Here is an 18,956-nt window from a genome sequence, read left to right as displayed (position 1 = left end):
GGGGCTGCCCCGCATCACGGGGTGCGGCGGGGGCACACTTGTGCCGAGCCCATTTGGGGAGGTTTGTTTGGGGGGGGTCAAGCCAGCCCCCTCCTCCCCCCCGCTCAGGAGTGCAGGAGGTGGCGGTGGGGCGGGGTGGCAGTGGGCACCACCGTGCCAGGGCAGAGCGTCCTTGGCAGCCCTAGCCCTAGTTCAGCAAGGCCAAAGGGCAGGAGCGCCCCCTCACACAGGGTTTAAAGGGGGGTTCCTCAGCCTGTGGGTCATCACCCAAAAGTGGGTCACACAGAAGGGTTGCCAGCGAATTTGGAAAATGGATCAGCAAGCTTTAAAAATGGATTCTCCTTTAAAAAGGAAACACTGGGAAACTGGGGCTCTCCCCTTGCAGGCTGGCAGAGTTGCAGCTTGCTTGGTGCCCCCCTGACACACACACACACACACTCTCCCACCATCTTCCCCATGCACTGGGGGGCTGGGGCATGGGGCAGCAGTTTAGGAGTGAGGGGCACTGGGTCAGGACTGGCCATCAATGTTTACAAATGGGTCCTGGTACACAAAACGTTGAGAAGCACTGGTTTAAAGATGGGCCTGCTCAGATGGGAGTTTGCTGTGTGCCCCCCCCATTAGAACATGGTGCCAAACCTGTTTTTTAGGGTGCAGCTGCCTTTTCGGGTTTAGAAGTGTTGCTAGTAAAAAGGCCATAACTCAGAGCGAAAGAGAGAGAGACAGGAGTATGTGGTACAAGCATCTGTTCACAAGGCAGCAGCTGCAGGAGTCTCCAAGTGATTCAAGTACACTAAGGTGCCTATGCAGACAACATCTGTAGTTGGGGAGAGGAGCTTCCTCCTTTGACAGTTATGGAGCTCATGCAGAAATAAGAAATGCTCAAAAGGACTGAGATTGAGAACCCCTCCACACCTTACAGGTATCCCACAATTAACTGATTAATTGCACATATGCTTTGAGACCAGCTACATGTGCAAAGTAACTATCACTTCATAAAAGTGCCAACTAGCTATAAAGTTAGACCTGGAAAATGTGGATTAGCTTTATTGCTGGTTGCCATCTAGCTTTAATTTGCAAATGTAGCAGGGTCCTTGGACATGTATGTCCGGGGGTTGTGTCCATCTCCCTGACTTGTCTCTTAATGCTTAACTGCTTTGTAAATTATGACCTTAAAGGAGTTTTACAAAGTTGCATGCTGGGAGGTGAACTTCAGTCTCAATCTGCAAGGCAGATATGATGCTGTCCCTCTGGGTAGGGTGAGGATAACGTTATTGAGACTTGGCAAGTTGTGTTTTCTTGTCCTGAACGCTTGTAGTAGGAATCTCTCACACACCTGTTTAGTGAAATGATAAGTCAGTGTATTTGTTAAGGGTGAAATTACTGGGTTAATGCTTGCAAGGAGATCACTGATTCCAACTAGCCAACCTGATTGGATGATAGTTGAAAATGCAGCGTTAAGAAATTGAGTAAAATACACCCAGAGGGTGGATCAGTATTTCATGTGTCTGTGTTTGAACATTTTCTGATTTTAAGAAAAAATGATTTTCGGTTAAATTCATACAGGTAAAATGCTTGTCAGATGCCATACAAAAAACTAGAACTCTTGGTTCCAAAATGATACCTTTTATTAGACCAACTGCAGTTTGTCTAATAAAAGGTATCATTTTGGAACCAAGAGTTCTAGTTTTTTGTAGGTCTTTTTTTCTCGGATCAACACGGCTACCAAGTACACCCCTTTCAGATATCAGGCATATGCCTGTCAGTGCCTGATCATACTTTGTGCAGCCTTGCTGCAGGTATGAATTACTTCTACAGTCTGATTTCAGCTTGCACCTTTTCAGACCTTGTCTGTGAAAGTGTGACTGGCCTAGCTTCGTGTTGCTGCATGTGTTATTGAATTGATCTGTAGCAATGTACTGTCTGAAATGGCTGTACAAAATGCGTAGAAACTGGAAAATCAAGCGCAATTTCTCCAAGAGTGAAACTTATTTAAGTTTCACAACTTCCTAATAAAGCTGCTTGCATAATTTACACTTGGATTAAATGGGAAGCTACCCTTGTTGGCCGTCTTGTTCCTCTGACTTACGAACAGAGCTCTTCTAATGCTCCCCCCCCAAACCCTCAAAACCTACAACAAAGCCTTAAAAATGAGGGAAGGCACAATAAAGATTTTCTTGTGTTAAATCCTGAGGCATGTAACATCTGTGGCTCATGAATAGTTCTTGCACGGGCTTTTTGCTGTTGCTTCAGTAGTTCATCTTTTGGAAACCTTCGGGCAAAGCTTGGGTGTATGCACCTAAATTACGTTCACTTCATCCTATTATTATGTGTCATCATACTCTGATAGTGTTGCCAAAATTTGTCTAACATACTTACTCCTAGTAACCTATCCATCTTGTGCTAAATGTAGTTGTTTCTGTAATATAGCCAATCTGTCAAGATGTAAGAACGTCATAGAATACACATTATACTAATATCAGTTTAATTTTTCTTTACACATTTCTTTTTATACTGAATTCTTCCTTCCCTCTTCTTTTTTTTCTCCCCTGACCATAGGGGCAAATAGCAACTGGGTTTCTTATGAAAACTAGTATTTTAGTTTTCTTTTTATAGGTAGAAGAAATCTGTCATAGTTACGTAATATCTTCCCTACAGTTATTTAATCAGAGCCTCAGGTTTTCCTCGGGACAAGAGGGTACTTAACATTCAAAAAGCTTTTTACAAACACTTTTTTGGAATCCTTGCAATGTTCACATTTCCTTTTGAAGAGGGAGATATTGAATTTTTGGAGATTGTTTTTCCTTGTTTTGGTATGTGTTTCTTCCTTTGTATGTATTGGCATCTGCAGTTGTGATGGTTCATTCAGAGAGAACTAGTTTGTCTCTTCCTGGTCCCCATTAGTCTCTTGAATTTTAGTTTTTATAACCGCTGAAAGTAGTGTTTGTTCCATAACTGGTCTCTTTTAGGGTGTAGGAGGAAAAGCTTGGAACTTCTGGGGATCGAGCCTAATCATAGAAAATCCAAAAAACGTACAAATCGCTGAGTTAGCATTTGTCCCAGACAGCATGCAAGAATATTTGAAGACTTGCATTGTTTTAGTCGAAATTTGCCTTGCTAATCGTACAGCCCTGTACAAAGGCCAAATGTTATTTCTGATCCTGAAGACTTTTTTTTTTTCTTGTTATGAAGTATGGTGTGAATTAAATCAATATATTTATGACAGCCTAACTCTTGGGGCTTGTCTATGTGGGAAAGTTTATTAGTTATTCAGGTATAATGTACATGGGCCCACAGTGGTGCTTGTTAATAACTTTAATGGTGGCTTTCTTTCAGTTCAATGTAAGCCCCTTTCTGTGCATTACAAACTAAATTGGAAAACACTCTTAAACTGTAAAATTTCCTGATGCTGGGGTGCCCATGTGTGTTATATAGGTGGTAAAACTTTCACTTGTAGAGAAGAGACAAGTGAAGAACAAGCTCTGCTTAAGTTTTTTTCCTTTTTTTTTTTTTGCTTTGTACCTTTAAACTCCTTCAGTGAGGCCTAAAACAACTAGCTTAAATTAAAGACTATGTTTTTAAATCTGTTTCCTCTTCAGTTGAGAGCAAAGATTGCATAAATCATTGCTACTAAGCTTAACATGCATGCTTTAATAATTTTAAAGGTATAACCTGAGGAAAAACAAGGGTAAAGGATTATTCGGTTTGCATAACAATAAGCCCTTTAAATCCTGTCCATACTGGGCATGTGATGTAGTCTTAGAAATATGAAAAACATAAGATGGCTGGAGAGTCAGAATGCCATACACAACTTGGATTCCTGTGCGTGGCCTCCAGAATGCCAAGATGCAATTTAGGTCTTCCCTGATTAACAGGCCCTACACATGATATACACGTTTCCTAAAAATGTGGTCAACTGGCTGTTTGTGGAGCAGGCCCTACCCTTTTTTCTTTTTTCCCTTGTTCATCAGAGCTAATGCTGTTGGAATCAGTGGACAACTGCCAGAGAATAAACTCAAAACATGCATGCATAAATTTCCATCATCACAGGCATTTGTGAATTCAGGAGCTGTGCAAAAAAACAGGCGGTGATTTGGTTGGCGAGTAGAGTGTATTAAACTTAACAATACAGATTAACTTAAAACCTCTGTGTGTATTTACACAAATGTACAATGTTTGCTTAGGTTGCTCTTCAAGTATCTGACTTTCAAAGCATTGCAGAGGTATGGTTTTTAATGCAAATTTTGTGGTGGAGAAATCCCATCTATTGTATGGGAAACAAACCCTTGAAAATACTATTATGCTGCCATGTAGGATAGAGTGGTTTTCTTCCTTTTTCCTTCCGAGGATATAGAATCTTTGGCTTGTTATGAGCACTTACAGTAAAAGCTATGTATGAAGAGTAATAGCAAGTGGTAATGTAAAGCTTTACAGATGAATACTTGAAAGTGAGTAGGAGTATTTTTGGAATAGTTATTCCACTCCTGTCCTCTAACTGGCAAGGCCAAAATCATACACACTCATCTCTAAATAGTGCATTATCTACTCTCAAGAGATTTTACAACAGACTTGATATTGGGATTCCATGGTCCAGCCCTACAAAAAGCCTGGGCCTGACTCTCTTAACCAATGTGTGTCTCTTATTGGCTCTGTCAACCATGGGCTTATGAACCAAAATGGCATTCCTAAAATTGACAGTAATCCTGACAGTGCCTTTGTACAAGTCAAGAAACTGCCTGCTCAGCAAGCTACTGGGAACGAAGGTGCTGTGCACTAAGCTTCAAAGCTGTTTGTCAGAAAAGTAAATCTGGTAGTATGGAGGAGGCAAGAGGCAATACTTGGGTGAAAGGCCTTGTCAGCTGTTGAAACTGGGCTTTGGAGTTTCTACTAGGGTTGTATCATAGTGCTTAGAGTCGGAAGGGACCTAAACAGATCATCAGGTCTGACCCCTTGCCCTGGGCAGGAACGGGTGCTGGGGTCATATCACCCCAGCCAAATATCTGTCCAGCCTCCTCTTGAAGACCCCCAGGGTAGGAGAGCACACCATCCCACTTGGGAGCCCATTCCAGAGCCTGGCAGCCCTAACTGTAAAGTAATGTCTCCTGATGCCCAGCCTGAACCTTCTCTCTAACAATTTGTGGCTGTTGTTCCTAGTAACCCTGGGTGGTGCCTGGGGCAACAGAGCCTCTCCTAATTCCCACTGGTCCCTGCTGGTGAGTTTGTAAATGGCCACCAGATCCCGTCTCAGCCTTCTCTTGTGGAGGCTGAACAGGTTCAGGCCCTTTAGCCTTTCCTCGTAGGGCCTGCTCCGCTGCCCCTGGACCATGTGAGTGACTCTGCTCTGGACCCTTTCAATTCTGGCCACATCCCTCTTGAAGTGCGGCGCCCAGAACTGGACGCAATACTCCAACTGCAGCCTGACCAATGCTGCATAGTGGGGGAGGATCACCTTCCTGGACCTGCTTGTGATGCCTCTGTAGATGCACAACAAGGTGCATTTAGCCTTACTGACCGCTTCTTTGCATTGGCAGCTCATGTTCATCCTGGAGCCAACAATGACTCCAAAATCCCTTTCTGCCGCTGTGTTGACAAGAAGGGTGTTCCCTAGCCTATAGGTGTGTTGCTGGTTCCTTCTCCCTAGATGCAGCACCTTGCACTTGTCTGTGTTGAATTCCATCCTATTCTCATCCGCCCACCTCTGTAACCTGTCTAGATCTAGCTGGATTCTGCCCCTCCCCTCCAGTGTGCCCATCTCGCCCCACAACTTGGTGTCATCAGTGAATCTGGACAGCGTTCATTCCACACCCACATCCAGATCACTGATAAAGATGTTGCACAGTACAGGCCCCAGGACCGAGCCCTGGGGGACTCCACTGCCCACATCCCTCCAGGTTGAAAATGACCCGTCCGCCCCCTCTCTGGGTGTTACCATCTAGTCAATTTGCCACCCATCTGACTGTGTGGGCATCAATGCTGCAGTCCCAAGTTTTAAGAGAATGAAGAGTTTTTGTATACCTGGACATTGTGTGGGGCAAGGCCTTTTGTAACAGTGTCTGGCTGCTAAGCATCTCAAGTTTGAAGGCATCCCCTCTGTTCTGCTTGTCTATATTTTTATTATTTCCCTACTCATTGGACTACTGGAAGAGGGAAGGAACTCCCTTCTTGCCATCACTCTCCTGTCCTATCCTCCCCTTATTATGGTTGAGGTGCTCTGGTATGGCATCTTCTTTGTCCCTGTGCATTCAAAATAGTACAGCTGAGCTAGCAAGCAATTCTGGCAGCTTAAGACAGTTGTCCAGGAACATCCGATGCAAAGTTAGATTCTTATTCTTTTTATTCTAAAGTTGGATTCTTATTGGAAAAACTTACCAAAACAGCATCTTTTGTGGTCACAGTGTCTCTGGTTTTGTGGAAATGCATGCGTGCTTGCTTAGGAACAATATAGCAGAACTGAGATTTGGCGTAATCGTAGCCACAGCTTTAATGTCAGTGCCCTTGCAATGACAGACCTAATGATTGTTCAGCTTTATGAGCTGGTGGGGGGGCTCTGGGTTGTCATTATTCAGTTGTCTTTTCTGCTGCAGATTGAAGCTAATAATGCCCTACTTTGGTAAGCAAGCAGCTTGTAACAGGTATTTAAAGTGGCGTTCTCAGAGGTTTGACTTGAAAGCAGTTTTGTTGTCAGCAGGTGTTAGTTCAAGGTAAAAGGGAAGAATAGCCCTTGGCTTTTAGGTTAAAAAAACCCCCACCCTTTAAAAATGGCAAAAGCGAACTTTTCCTCTTTTTTCTTCCGCAAACCTGCCTTGACAGAATTTGCCAAGATCCAGTCAAGTTTTTCAAGCAAAACTGATTTTAATGATGAGTCTCATTTTAAATGATATATCTGCAGCGAAGCCTTGTACCATACATTGCCCCCTGCCCTTGAATTTAAATAGGCCAAGGAATATTTTATAGGCTGGCATCAGTCATCAGTGGCATGCAAGTAAGCTTGCTGACTGCTGGAAGTTTTATCAGGCAAGTTGCAACAGTATGACCTAAGATGTGAACTTACATGAACATAGTGGTAAAAGATGTATGGACACACATTCCTAGTATAAAAGGGAATTATTTTGGTTTCATGGAAGTCAATTAGGAACAGGTTTGACACAAACAAAATCATCATCTCTTATGTTAAAAGAAGAGTGTATGTGCAGCTTCTTGCACTGGTTTAATTGCATTAGATTCAGAAGCCAGCTTCTGGATGCAACTTTCCGTTGTTGACAAGGCCCTGCTATCATCACAGGAAAAACCTTTTAGCCCGAGTGACTTTGTGCAGTCTTTATTTACATGAAAAGAAATGTGGTGTACTGAAGCAATCCAAAAGTGATCAGGAAAATGCTGTTCAGCTCTGCTACGTGGCACTGGTTCTCCTGGTTTCCAGCTGCTGTACAAATGTCCAGGCTCTTCATTGTGAAGGAGAGCCTGGAGGCCCATAAAAATGGCTGGACACCTGGGGCTAACTTAGCTGCCTTTTCTGGCAGCCTGTCTATAAAAGCAGAAGGAAAGCAAGGAGATGCTACTCTTGGGTACTGCCCCCTACCTGTAGAAGAGAAGAGCCTAGGGGTGCAAGGAGAAGCCTGCAAAGGAGTAGATGACCAGATGTACACAGAAATAGCTTGTGAGCAAAGAAATGAAAAGCAAAAGAAAACTGCTTAATGTCATTCCCAAGAGCATAAAACATTGATCACTCTAAGGGTAATTAAAATGCATAAAGTGAGGTGGTTTTAGCAGCTGCTACAGGGCAGTGCTGTGTGGACAGGACAGGGGTTGGCTTGTGAAATTGTTCATGGCAGGTCACTGTAAGAAGGAACTTATAGTGGATTGTGTAGGGTCCTTTGAAGCTGGGAGTTGGTGATTCAGTAGTAGATCTGGACAAATGTTTAGAGTGTCCTTCCGCAGGTCTCAGGCAACCTTTAGATGCATCTGTCACACAACTTTAAAATGGGTACAAAACCTTCACCTACCAAGCAGACAGGCTAAGAGGCTTAATGGATTAATAGTTGTGAAGGGTTTAATCTTAATACTCTCATGATATGCCATATTATCTTTCAGTGAGATTTGAAAAAATAATCCTTTTCAGTTTGCATAATTTTTTCCCTCCTCAAGCTGGGACCTGCTTTTTTTACCCTATTCTGAGCCTTTAGTATTGTGAAACTATCTTTATTATCTGCTTAATGGGAAAATCGTTCTCCAAGAAAATGTCCATCTTGAAATACAGATAGTGTGTTTTCAGGGACAGTGTTTCTGGAAACCCAGCTGATTGTTTGCTTTGGTTTGAGGTGGAAATAGTTTTAAAACAGGATGGGTTTAAATGGGACTAAAACTGAACTATTTGGGACAAGTCAAACTTGATGGCCTCTCCCAGTGAATTTTAAAATGGCTCAGTCCAGAGGGGGAAAAGTTCAATTCTAATACAGTATTTTTAAGAGAGTTTTAGTACAGTATGTTACAGGTGGTAAGGTTACTTCAGTGATTGGTGTTCACAGTAGATGCAATTTAAGATGAAAGTATGTGAACATGGGCTCCTAAGGATAATTTCTTTTTTTCCCCACTTACAGACTCTGGACAGAGTTTATTGTTAGTTTTTTTGTGAATTCTTTTGTAGAATTCTCCAAATTTGAGGAGGAATTTTAGGAAGGAGGATTGTGAACTTTGTCTTGAAGCTATTTGTGTGACAGGCCAAATCCACATTCACAGACAGTCTAAAAGAAGTGGTATGGAATGGGGTACCAGGCAGGACTTAGTGATCTGGTTTCTATTTTTGGCTATATTTAAATCAGCTATGTGATGGAGCAAAACCTCAATGTTTCCCCTCTGTCTATTATACCTGTGCAGATTGTAAGAACTTTGGGTCATGGACTGTCCACCTACCATGTTTATGTGTTCAGTCACTAGTACGATAGACGTCTGATCTCATCCAGGACCACTATATGAGGGGTGCAAGTAAAAATCCTGAGCATACTTGCCATATGTGCCATGTTTTGTTATAACTCCTCAGGTACAACTTCAATTTGTGGTGGTTATTTTTTTGCCTTAACCACTGTAAGTTTGTCTTGGGTCCTTCTGCTTTTTTATCCTGGAAGTGGTATTATTACAGTAGCATAATTAAGATTACGCACTGCCTGAATGCATAAGAGAAACAGTTCCTTCTGCAAAGCCTTTACAATAGGGAAGGAAGAAAGCAGGCAGACTGAATTTGACATAAGATATGGACAGCCACTAAGGAACCTGACAAATGCATACATTTTGTTAATAACATTATTTTTTCTTGCTTACCTTACTGCTGTTTTGGTGCAAAACCAACCTGCACCTCCATTATTTGTGCAAAGTGCTATTCGTTTATAATCAAAATGTACCCTGTGTATTGGGTACACAAATCTAGTGATGGTTTCACATTGGATAAGGATATTGCCAACAAACTGCTGGAGATGTTAGTCCTATACCTAAGAGGTTCATGTTTTCAGTGCTGGGTGGTCATCATGTTTTCAATGCCGGTGGTCACAGTTTCTAATGAAGTAGTCATGCTTCCACCCTCCCCATCCCCAGAGAAACAGATTCATCATTAGTTTGGAAATGGGAGTGGAAAGAATACAATCAATGCAAACACTATCTAGAGGTCACTCAGTGGCCTGTCCTTCCTTCCAGCCATCCAAAGGTCTGCAGGAAAAATAACCACTGTCTCCCTCTTGCCTAGATTTATTACCACCTCCCCTTTTCTTTGTGTGTCAAGTTCAGACTCCTCACTTTTCCCTGCCTTCATCTCTACTCTCACACTCTTCTTCTTCTCCTTACCACACTTCAGTGACTTCACTCCTCCTTGGATGATCCTTTCGTCTCACCTCCTCCCACTTGTATCTCAGTATCGCTCTCATGCTGTCCTTTCCCCTCCCCCTCTTTGTGTCAAACAGCTTGCATCTCAGCCAGATCCCTCTGTGCTCAGTTGTGGGCCAGCCTGCTCTTGCTAACCTTCATTCTGTGTAAGTCTGCTTTTGTGTCTGACTTAAAAAGATTGTGGCACACTTCATCATTTCTTTAGGTCAGGCTCACTGTACAGTTCCTGGCATTCCTCCCTCCTCCCCACCTCCTTCAATGGCTCTCTATTGGCCATGCTTCCATCTTACTGTATTTTGGGGTTTCCCCATTTTCCTCTCTGCCCCAGGCCACTGTCTTCCATTTTTTTAGTTCCGTGCCATGAAAGGAACCGTGTTCCTCCCTCCGTATTCTCAGTATCTCCTATATCTTCTTTGGGTAGGACTTCACTAATCTCAGCCAGCACAATTCAAGATAGGTTTCTTATCCCTCTCCCCCTTCCTTCCTTGCCAAATCATGTAATCTGAGGAAGAAATCAACAAGATAATTTTTTTTTCCCTCACTGCTCCTTGTCTGCTGTTATTTACTGGACTGTGCTTTGATTTTTAACCTCACTTTGTAGCACAAGCCATGCTCTCTGTGGACCCTGATTTGCTTCTCTGCCATCAGTGGGGAGGAGTGGCATTACTTAGAGCAGAGGCCTGGGAGCCAGGATTCCTGGAGTCTCTTCCCAGCTCTCCTACTCAGTCAGTCTTGAACAAGTGACTCAATTCCTCAGTGGCAGTTTATGAGAGAATCTTAATAGTTACATACCACCCAATGTAGGGCGTGTTTTATATGAATGAATGCTTTGTGTGTTCACCGTATTTGACATACTGATAGTCAACATATTAGAACAATCCTAAAAATTGTTTTTAAGTATACAGAATCAATTAACTTTTGCTAGGCACCATAAAGCACATCAGTTCTTCATAAATAGGTACATTTCTAGACTTGGCACTTATAAACTTATACAGGAAATGCATTGTGGAAATGGAAATAAACTTCACAGACAATGTACTCCTGTGATATTATAACAAGCAGAAAAACTAACAAGTCTCTTATCAAAAGCACAGATTCCTCAGGTAACCAGGACCAGAATTATGCAGTATCGGAGGAGTTGGGTGGAATTATGCAGTGTTACACGTATTAATCCATCTGATTGGAAGGTAAAGTGGGTGTCAGTGTTAAGGCCTATTCTGGGATGTCTGTGCAGCAGCAGGATCCTGGGTTATTTGGAATTCATCACTATGCTGATCTGGACCAATAAGTAAAAGAAACTATAGTGATTCATCCAGAGGCAAAACACATTTGTTTTATCAAGATCTTGGCATTATGTAGAACAGAATCTTTCAAGTTAGTCATATGAACATCCAGTGAGTGGAGAGGCAATGTAGATCCTGAGATCAAGACCCACACGGAGCTGACAAAATGGATATTGTTCTTGATGGGAATTCTGGAGTCCAGAAGCACTGGCACTCATTATTTAATCAATTTTAAAAGAATAAGTCATTAAACTAATTGGACACAGTTGAAAAATCGGCCACAAAAGCAGCTGCAGGACGTGTTTTTATTGCCCTCTGCTAAGAGACAGTTAAAAAAATCTTCTGAATCCTATTAAAAAAATACATCCACTCTGCATACAGTTCTCTGCCTGGGGAGAGGCGGATGGAAAGAACAAATCATGTGAAGCAGATGTTAGTCACATCACTCAACATACCACTTGAAGGAGTTCAGATACTGCGATTTACAAAGGCATTATAAGAACCTACGCTAAACAGAATGTCCCCATACCAGGAAGCAGTGGGCATAAACATGCTGTGCTGCTTCACGTGGGCTACCTCCTGCCCTGGAAGTAATGTGGCTGTATGTGCACAGTGCTGTAAGTGGGCTAATTGTCACTGCTGAGTAGCAGCGGGGTTTCTGAACTGCAGTATTAAGGCACCATGCTATAGCCAGATTTGTTCCCTGAAAGCTGTGTATAAAATGAATGCAAGGGAGTACTGTGCATTCATTTTATACCTTTTCAGTTTGAGCCTCTGCTTTCAAGCCAAATCCCGAAAAAATTAAACTATTTAAATGCACATTTTCTAGCTTTAATTAATTCTTGTCCTTGGTGGACACCTACTGACCATTTTTTGCTTTGTTGCTATCCTAGATTACAGACAAATCTGTTAAAGTATAATTTCCATTTTATAATCTGCAGGTATATAATATAACAATGTAGATTTAGCCAAAGTTTTTAACTATCTGCTGATTTTGAATGCCCAAACTTAAGGTCTGATGTCCCATAAGTCTAAATGGGATACCTAAAAGCAGCGGGCATCTAAAAATGTTGCCTTCCATGACTGCTGTCGTGCATGGAAAATATCATTCCAATTTGGCTGTTATTTGATAGAGACTCCTTAGATGCATTGGTAGCCAATGACTTTTTATAGTATACATTAGAATGATTATATTTGCGAGGTCTTAAAGCATCTCTAATCTTTTCATTTCATCCAAGTCAGAGACTTGAGAGATGAAATCCTTGTCGATGTAGAAGTCTGATCAAAGTGGTTCTTCTGAAAAGTTGTAATGGTTGAAAAGTTGAAAACTTGCCAGGTAGGTTTTATATGCTTCCTGATGAATCACTTAAACCATGGCTCCGGTCTTTTAGTTGGTTAAAAGTCCTGATATTAGGCTCTGGCCTCTTACTTTCTAATTTCCACGTTATCTGTAGCTAAACGTCCACTTTGATGGATCTTACTACTTCATTACCCGAGTCAGAATCTGAAAATCTCAGAAGCAGGTTTTATTACTCTGACAAGGCATTCACATCCTAACTGAGTTTTAATGGAGACTGCTTGCCAGTATGGTTTATTATTGCTGTAGCTTCTTGATGTATTTGCATGGGAAATGGCATTCAGTCTGTTTTATAAAACAAAGTTTAGTTTTGCTTCTTTTTTTTCTCCATTTCAATGAACATTACAGTGAAACGGCATGCACCTTGTGTCAGCATACTTTCCCTTTTAAAAAGTGATCAGTGTAACTTCCTTAGTACTCGGGTAAGATGTTTAACCTCTAAAGAAATGTGCAGCTGAAATATTCATTAATGACTGGATTTATTTTGGCATCTTTAGCACTTTTTAACTAAGTTTTTTTGTTTGTTTTTTGCCTCCCTCCCCATCAGTGCAAGTTTGCTTATTTTATTTGAGGCTTCAGATACTTTAGAAGGTGCCCAAATTTTTATTTTCATTGTCCAAAAAAAATTAAGTGTTGTTTTTCTTCTTTTTTTTAAATTATGGTCTGACTGTTAAGAGCCAGGCTGTGCTTGTTGCTGACTTTGTGTAACTTCAGTCCATTTCAGCTTCAGTTTGCCCAGCCATAAAATGAGTGTAATATAAATGCAGTTATCTCACGTGGTGATGTTAGTGTTTGCAAAGCATTTTAACAATTAAACAGGGGAGGTATGTGTGTGGGCGCAAAACATGAACATGGATGGAGCCTGCTGTTTCACTGAATTTGGAAGCGACAGTTGGAGGATTTCTTTCTTTGTTTCTCTCTTTCTCTCTTTGCATTTGCTTTTTCTTGTGTGCCTAGCTTCAGAGATCTTCAAGGGGCCTTATTCCAGAAAATGAAGACCTTCCCTTTAGAAATCTAGGGCCACTTGTACATGTGGGGAGGGGAGAGGGGGGGTTAGTTCTCCCTGAATTGAAATGGTTAAAAACCCACCCATTTCAGTTTAGGGGCTCCGTCACTTATTGTGGGGGGCCCGATCTCTTTCCCCCTTCCTCAGTGGAGCCTGCCTGCAGCTGGGAGACTAACTGCCAGTGGGCCCTGAGTTGCCAGCGCTCAGTCCACCAGCATCCTGCCCAGGCAGCCCCAGGGGACGTCACTGCCATGGAGGGAGGTACCAGGGCCCCCTGCAGCTCACACACCGCCAGCAGCTTGCCCCTCTGGCCCCATGTACACTCCACTGGAGAAAAAAGAAGAAGGATTGGGCCCCTTGCTGATTTTTATTTCTTAGTGGAGCCTGTCCGATGCTGGGGGGTGAGCTGCTTGTGGACCGGGGGGGCCCCAGTCGTTCCCTCCAAAGGGGCAGCACCCCCCAGGGCCGCCCAGGCAGTGTCCTAGCAAGCCAGGTGCTGGCTCCGAGCTGGGACAGCACCTGGCCTGCTAGCACCCTGCCTGGATGGCCCCAGTGGGCACTGCCACCATGGAGAGAAGGACCAGGTCCCCTGCAGCTCAGATGCACTCGCACCTCAGCCCCAGGAGAGACAGACAGCCTGCGATGGGGGGGGTGTAAAGTGTAACGCCATTTAATTGCCCTTTTTTTAGCAATTTAATAGCTAAAAGGGGCAATTTCATCACGTGTACAAGTGTCCTAGCTCCTTTAAGGCATTGCGTTCAAAGTAGCTTGGCCAGTCGTAAAAAGAATTATGCTGGCAGGGCTTTGTAAATATGTTTGTGTATTCACTTTAGTTGAAATGGACTGTGTTTACCTATCAGGTGTCTGATATCCTGTTTCATTGAAATGTTGTAGTAAATCTGTTTGTTAGGGAGTCTGAGTGAGAGAAGCGAAACCTTAAACCAAGCATTAAACGGAGGTAGCTTTTCGAAGAAAACAACTCCTAACATTATACTGCTTATTTTACCCTGGAAAAAGAGTGTGCAAAAAAAACCCAAAACAAGTATACAGTAAGTTGCTCATAAAATGGAAGCTACATTTGTGAAATCTTTGTCATGTGTTTCATCAGAATTTTATTTCTTCCATTTTATTTTTTTTGGCTAGTTCTAACATACTTTATGTACTGAGGCAGAATATGAACGAAATCAACACCTACAGCAGGAGTTCAAGTGAAGCCTGGGTCAGTGCAACAAAAGACTGCTGCCTGTTAAGTGGCCCATATAAACTGCTGGGGAGGTAATAGATTCAGTGGAGCATTCGTTTCTTAAAAATAACCGGCAGTGTAAGTAGAAGCTAAAGATTAAACCGGTTTGGAAACCCTAGGGCTTTGGCATAGGTTACCTGTAAGTCAGAAATATGTGGAATGTTGCAATGTCATAAAATTGTGGCATTTTCAGAGGCTGCTGAAGGCTTTGTGTCACTTCAGCCCCTCCCAACTATGACTTGCCATTAGAGGGCTGGCGTGCAGGGGTCAGGACTCTCTTCTTCCCCTGGTGGTAGGAAGGGTGGGGGGAGGCTGCTATGTAGCTGGGAGGAAGAGAAACCAGCCCTCCACAGTTAGCAGGAGCCCAGCCAGAGCAGAGGGTGGGAGGGGAGAAATCTTGCCACACTTTTTGAAGGGAGGTGGAGGAGGAGCAAAGAGAAAGGAGTGTGTGGGGGGTGGAATCTAAAATCTTGCATGTGTCTCAGTGAATTGGGATTGTGGGGTGGGGACTTGAGTTAGGGGCAGCAGGGGTCATGCTGCCTGGGATGGGAGAACTGTCATGGCCTGGGGGACTGGGGAAGGGGAACATTAGCCAGGCCACAAGGCTGAGAATCAGCTTGCTGCATAGCACAGAGCACGTCAGGGCAGAACTGAGGACCTGGATGCTTGTTGCATGGCACAGAGCATATATCAGGGCAGAGCTGAGAAACATAGGTTTGTAGGGCCAGGGGAACTGAGGCACAATGACCTAGCCTGTCAGCAGGGGGAGGGGGCGATTGACTGGTGTGGGGGAGGGGAGACAGCATTTCCCAGCTCTAAGCTGGTCTCCCTCACCTTGGCATCAGTTTCTCTTGGTCTGCATAAATCCTGTAAGGTTATGAAAAGCATTTTTATATAATTATTTAAAGCATTTTTATTTGAAATGAAATAAAAGAACTGAAAACAATACTCTCATGTCATGTGTTAGTAAACTGTGGGTGGTGCTAGAGGGCTGTGGAGAGCCCCCTAGCTGAGCCCAGCTGGCTAGCCCTGTCCCAGTGAGCCTGCTGGCGCTGCCCTTTCTGGGGAACACGGGGGGGCCAGGATTGGATCAGAGTAGTAGGGTTGTTCAGGCTGAAGTGGGGCATAGGGGGCTGCGTGTTCCCATCCTGGCCAGAGTGGGAGGGGGCTTAGACAGAGCCATCTGCCTTCAACAAATCCAGTGGTCCTGTCCCAGGTGGGTGGGTTTAGGGTGGCACCAGTTATCCTCCCATGAGCCCTCCACAGTCCCACCCATTTTAGGGTGGAGTGGAGTGGTGAGCAGAGCTCTACCAAACAGGACCTCAGGCCGCCATTCTGTCCAAGCCCCCATAAGGCTTGCTCAGGGCTGCCTGTGCCTTCAAGCCCAGTGCAAGGTGTGGGAAACTCCAATTAAGCTCACTTTACCTATGGGTAATTGAAAGTTTCACACAGGAACAGGTCCTAGTGCCATGTTGTCTCCTGGTCAGGTGAGTGGAGGAGTGCTGCTTTTCCTCGCACCCCCAAGTCTGGTACTAGATGAGGGAGGGCTATGGAAGGCCAGGGCACAGAAAGCATGCTTCCTTATCAACTCAGGATAATACTCCGTCCTCTCCCTGCGACCCTCTTGGTGCCTGGGAGTAGAGCCTGAGGGTGCCCAGGCCAGACCATTGATAGGTAGTAAGGCAAGACACTGGAGCCAGAGGAAACGTGCTTCCCCCCAGCTTCATGATCTTGCTGCACTTAAGCCTGGCAGCCCCCCAGTATGGAACCACCAGGAGGCAAGACCCTGGAGTCACGGGAAGCATGTTTTCCGTGGCCACGTGGTTTCAGGTTACCAGCACAGAGTCTCCAGATGGGTTGGGGATGTTATGTGGCCATGGGAAGCAAGCTCCCCGCCCCTTGCCATTGCACTGTCTCCCTTGAACTCCATCCTTCCCCTGGCTATATGGTCACTCTGCAAGTGAATGCTGAGGGGGCTAGGGGTGAGGGAGGAGACCATTGGAGAGTGGGAAGGGGTAGAGTTGCTGGGAGCTGTTCATCCAGGGAAGCTGGAGGAATGGAAGTAAGTTGTTTTATTTCCCAGAGCATCCGTACAATACCCTGGAATGACCTAGGCGAAGGGAATCGGTAAATAAACCTCAGCTAGATTGGCACATCTTGGAAATGTTTAGAGGGTATTTATGGCAGTTAAACACTGCTTAACTAATGACTGCTGTCTTTTTAAATGCCTTCATGCCATTTTTAAGGTAACTTGTGTCAAGGCCCTTACGCTTAGAGGGATACCACTTCAAGTCTTTGTTTTACAGCTCATCTCTAATTGCACTATCCAGGTACTTATATCCATGATGGAGGACTTGACAACTCCTTGATCAGATGAATAGTAGCCATTTAAAGCAACAAACAAGCAAAGGATGTTTTACTCTGTGTCTTTGTTTTAATCCATGCATGAAACAGCCCTGGGTAATGCCCTTTAAATAAAAAGTTATTTAATCTACTTTGTGCTTTTCTTTTGGTCCTAATCTGTCCTCATCACTTAAGCATCCAAGCACCTCACAGACATGAATGAATGTACCTGAGGATAGGGAACTGTGTTATCCATGTTTGATTTTGTAATGAGCTGGGGCCCAGAGGAGTGGGGAAGACTTCTGAAGCCATGCAAAGCCAAGATTTGAATTTTGGTCTCTTGTGTTTCAGTTCAGAAAAATTTTTATCTGAAAGTGATCCCACCAAGTTCAGTTTTGAATGTGTTTGTGGGAGATTCAAGTTAATCTCACTTTTCCTCATTTCTCTAGCCTTCCCTCTGATGGGAATGTTACTGTCGGTCAGCTCACAGGCACTTTAGGTACTATTTTTGTCTAGCATTCCTCTGAAAACATGAGGACACAAGTTTAAAATATAAAAACTTGCCTGCCAAGCACTCTTACCATGGTTTTTACTAACAGAAGGTATAGGAAATATTAGGAAAATTGTTAAGGTGTAGGTAGAGCCCAGAGCTTATCAGTCCAATATATTTCACCATTTTCTAATATCACTTCATGAATAAGAGAGGATGTAGGGGAAATTTGATAACGTAATGTTGAAGTAAATTTTTGTGCTGCTTATATCTGTTTCATTGTCTGGCAGTATAAATAATGACAGGACAGTGGAAGGCTTGAAGGTAGGCCGGGGAAGATATCAGGAGATAGTGCAGTGGTTTTTCCCCATCCTCCTAATTGCTTTTATGCATTAGTGATAGGAAATGTGCCTGCATGGCAAGAATTACGACTGTGTTTGTGGTGTTGGTTGAAATATGTGAAATCCAAGACTAAATTACTTTGCTTTCTACTGAGTGGAAATTGACTTGATTAGCAAGAAAGTTCATAACTTGGAGGCATGCTGTTTGTATTAAGACAGACTTAAAAGAATCTTGGAAGAGTAGGATTTGGAGGCCTGCTTTGATATATCCAGGCACTTTGGCCTCTGGCAATATGTAAGGGCTTAAGTTTTCCAAAGTTCAAAAGGAAATGCAGCTTCTAGTTTTCTTTGGCTTGATTTTGGCAGTATTCACTCTTCATAACATTGTTAGACCAGGAAATGCACACAACAGTCTAGTGCAACGTGATGATAACATTATTGATTCCGTATTTTACTTTGTGCACATACTTAATGTTCCCTTTTAAAGTAGGATTTAAAGGTGAGAAAACTCAAGCATGAACATAAAGTGTGATTCACTGTGTCTAGGTATTTCTCATTTCTCATCTTGGCCCTAGCAGCAATTCTGGGCAGTGTTGACAGTGGGCAAGTCACTTAGTTTGCCTCAGTTGCTTTCAGTAAAATAGCAATTCTGTTTACCCTGTCCCGCAGAAGTGCTGAGCTTTTCAGTGTTTATGAAAGTGCAAGACATCAAATGAGGGATATCTGTTGTTCATTATCTATCACTTAATTGGTCTTAAACTACCTGAGTTAATTTTTTTAAAGCAGAACACTGAAAATGTATTTAATGTTATGTTTGGTGTTTCCTTAGTCTCATTCAATCCACTGCTGTTCAGAAAAAAAAACAGGATTTCATACTTGTTCTAGCTTCTCATCCCTTTTTCATTGACACTGTGCAAATATTATAATTACTAGCAAATTGGCTGTAAAGAATGGTTGGGGCCGGGGTGGTGACTCTGCACCGCCCTGCTCCACCCCCCCCCCCCCCCCCCCCCCCCACGCCCC

This window comes from Gavialis gangeticus, unplaced genomic scaffold (genome assembly GCF_001723915.1).
Source record: "Gavialis gangeticus isolate Ggan-Ray unplaced genomic scaffold, GavGan_comp1, whole genome shotgun sequence".
Taxonomy (NCBI): Eukaryota; Metazoa; Chordata; order Crocodylia; family Gavialidae; genus Gavialis; species Gavialis gangeticus.
This window is presented reverse-complemented; position numbering follows the sequence as displayed.